This window comes from Zingiber officinale, chromosome 1A, assembly GCF_018446385.1.
Source record: "Zingiber officinale cultivar Zhangliang chromosome 1A, Zo_v1.1, whole genome shotgun sequence".
Taxonomy (NCBI): domain Eukaryota; kingdom Viridiplantae; phylum Streptophyta; class Magnoliopsida; order Zingiberales; family Zingiberaceae; genus Zingiber; species Zingiber officinale.
The window spans coordinates 155,009,012-155,012,836 of NC_055987.1; positions in this window are offsets into that span (position 1 = coordinate 155,009,012).

Below are 3,825 nucleotides of genomic sequence, written 5' to 3' on the forward strand. Positions count from 1 at the left end.
ATTGAAAGTAAGAACCAAAGGTCGTCCACCCACAAAGAGGAAACAATCTAAGGTTGAACAAATTAGGAATAAATCAATTGCAAAGGGTCGAAAGAAGGTATGTGATGCATATAATATATACCTAAAGTAATTGTGTGTTATTATTTTGTACAAGTATATTTTTTATTGTTTTAGCTAGTTTAAAGTTTGTTTATAATCTATCTAGCAGCTATGAGTACAACTTTTCTTTTGGTACTGTTTTTTGGTTTAAGATGGAATGAAAATTCAGGTTAGTTAATGAAAATGCTTAATATCATTGGCTTTGTTTTCCATTTCCATGCAAGTAGAATTTTATAAGGCTTTGGTGTAGGGAGAATTTTATAAGACAGTTTTAGCCATCATTGGCTTTGATATCATTGCTCTCTACAGGTAGTTTTCAGTGCAAGGAAGAACATCGAATTTTGTTAAGTGCTGGTTTGGAAGAACATGGATTCTGCTTCTAAAGTTGCAGTTTCTTTTTGATATTTGAATTTATCCTATGTTAGCTGGGAGTTTTGTAGGTTTGTGAAGCAAGAAATCAATTGTTGATGTACTGTTGATTTTGTATCCAAGTTATCAAACTGGACTTGATTAATATATGTTGTATGTAAACTGTGACACTAAAGGTTTTGATTTTGTATCCAGGCTTCTAAAGTTTTGCCCGTCCTTTCTGATTTGGGTTGTCTGTAAACTGTGACACTAAAGGTTGATTAGTTTAAGAGCTCCTTAGTTTAATATATGTTTTCTCTGTATTTATGTTTTTTCTATATTCATAAATTGGACAAATAAGATCATTTTATGTATGGTTGGTTAAATCCAAATCATTTCAAAATTCAAATTAGCCAAAATGGAGGATGATCCGGTAGTAAGAGCGGCCCCCCCCTTCAGGCAAAGTCAACGCCAAGTTAAAGTCACTGGAGCAGCCGCTCATCCGAGGAGAGTGTGGTCCGACCGGACGGACGACCGTAGACGGCCGGCCCGACCGGACTGCCTGCCGCCCGATGGAATAGAATACCCGGAAGGGTCCGGCCGGCTCGCACTTATAGTTGGAAGACCCTGTCAAATCGGGGTTCCGACGCTCAGTTAAAAAGGTCACGGACCGAGCTGACCTTTTGACCGGTCATAGTCATAAAGCGCCCCTGTTTATTCGCCTCCACCAAGCACAGGTAAACCATTGCGTATGTCCGGTCGGATGTTTAGGGAGATGTCCGCTCGGACGACAAGTTTTGGAGCAAGGAAAAAGACCCGAGGATTTCTCCTCTGACAACCGGTAGGTTTCACGTGTGTGTCATGCTCCAAATCTCGTGACAGGGGATTCTGTTGTCCCATCGAGGGCATGTTTTGACTGTAGCGATATGGGTCAGGTAAGTTTTCTGACAGCCATATACCTAGGAAAGGACAGGTAAGCTTTCTGACAGCCGCATACCTAGGAAAAGACAGAAGACACTTATGCACCTAGGTACGTGTGCCCAGACCCTTCATAGCTCTATATAAAGAACCTCAGGTTTCGCCGGAGAGGTACGTATTCTGAGATTTTGGAAGCCACTTTGTTCATCGTAGCTTACTTGACTTGAGCGTCGGAGGGCCGTCGCCGGGACACCCCTCCCGGCTCGGTTTTGCTGCAGGTTCACCGGAGCACTCGAGGATCCAGCAGGGAGCGCCGCATCCCCAGCGTTCGTTGACTCTTGGTTCAAACAGGATCAAATTGGCGCCGTCTGTGGGAACGCTCCTGCATTCGAACCAGAACAATGGACGAGGCTGGACGACAACACATGGTGGCGCTTTCAACAAAAGAACTCGACGCTCTGGTCGAGATGAGGGCCGCCAAACTTGTGGAGCAGAAACAGAAAGCCGCGGCCGAGAGGTCGGAGCAACAAGCAACATCTGCGTCAGGTGGCCGAGCGGAAGCACCTCCGGCCACCGTCGCATTCCACCGGGCCTTATTTCGCACCCCTGAAGCCATACCAGCCCGAAGAGATAGAGGATCTTCTTCAGATGAAATGCCAAGGCGGGATGCCAGGAAGGGGAAAGCTCCCCGAGCGGACTCCTCCCCCGAGCGGATCAATCGCCAATTTTCGGAGGCTATTCTGTAAGACCCTCTGCCCAAGCACTACGTGGCTCCGACGATCGGCGAGTACAATGGAACAACGGACCCGGATGATCATCTGGGTAAGTTTGATAACACAGCTACACTCCATCAATATACAGATGGAGTAAAGTGCCGCGTCTTCCTTACAACTCTCTCGGGATCGGCCCAACGGTGGTTTCGGAGGTTGCCGGACGGATCCATCACTAGCTTCAAGGACTTCCGAACGACCTTCCTCCACCACTTCGCCAGCAGTCGGCGTTATCAGAAGACAAGTGTCAGCTTGTTTGCCATCAAGCAAGAGTCGAGAGAATCGCTTCGAGCCTATATCCAGCGATTCAACCAAGTGGCGATGGATATCCCAACAGCCACATCGGAAACGATGATGAATGCCTTCACGCAAGGCCTTATGGACGGGGACTTCTTCCGGTCGCTCATCCGAAAGCCGCCCCAAGATTATGATCATATGCTGCACCGGGCCAATGAATACATAAACGTGGAAGAAGCACAAGCCGCCCGGAAAAAGGAAACTCCTACCGAACGGGCACCTATTCATGCCGAGCGGAAACAGCACGCCGCTCAGCAGCCCCCTAGGGGACCGAGAGCCGAAGCAATTCGATCCCCCCACGCCAGATCACACGTACAAGAAGTGGCTGCCGCTCGGCCCAAGCCAAAGAAGAGGTGGACCCCTATGTTCTGCACCTTCCACCAGACGGATACGCACAACACGAGGGATTGTCGAAGTCTTCCCTTCGTGGTCAATCCTGTTCCCAGGAAAGCCGAACGACGGTCTCCTCCCATCGACAGGAGACAAAGGACCCATGAAGCCGACCGGCCCCGCACCGAAAGGCGACATCAACAGACACCCGATCGGCACAGATCTCCAAGACAGGAGAATCGCCGGGCGTCCAGAGAACGGTCGCGACCGTCCACTCGGGAAGAGGAAAACAGGAGTAATACTTCCCGGGGCGAGATCAACGTTATTGCTGGAGGGCCGACCGGAGGAGACTCCAACCGAGCCAGAAAGGCGGGCGTTCGGCAGCTACAGATCCACGCAGTCGGCTGTAGCCAAGAGCGGGCAAGTGGACCAGAAATCACTTTCGGTCCCGGAGACTTGGAAGGAGTAGAAGTGCCCCACGACGACGCTCTGCTCATTAAAGCGGTAATAGCAAATTATACTATTCACCGCATATTTGTTGACACAGGGAGCTCGGTCAACATCATATTCAAGAAGGCGTTCGATCAGCTGCAAATTGATCGTGCCGACCCCGCTCTACAGGTTTACGGGCAACGAAGTTCAGCCGGTCGGACAGATCCGGCTGGCTACCTCACTGGGAGAGGAGCCGCTCAGGAGAACTAGGACAATAAACTTCGTGGTGGTCGACTCTCCCTAGTCCTACAACGTTATTTTGGGACGACCGGCGCTCGGGGAATTCCGAGCAGTTGTCTCAACTTTCCACCAGAAGATAAAGTTCCCCGTGGAGGACAAAGTAGGAGAAGTACGTGGAGATCAGCTAGCAGCTCGGCGGTGCTATATAGAGATGGTCCGAGCAGAGGCTTGCTCCGCTCGGAAGGCGCCCCGAATTGAGGTACACGCCATAACCGAGAAACCTCCTGCTTTAATTTACGATGAAAAGGAGGAAGTTCAGATCCATCCGACCCGATCGGAGGCCACGACTTTTATCGCTTCTGATCTGGAGGAGGAGCAGAAGGAGGAGCTG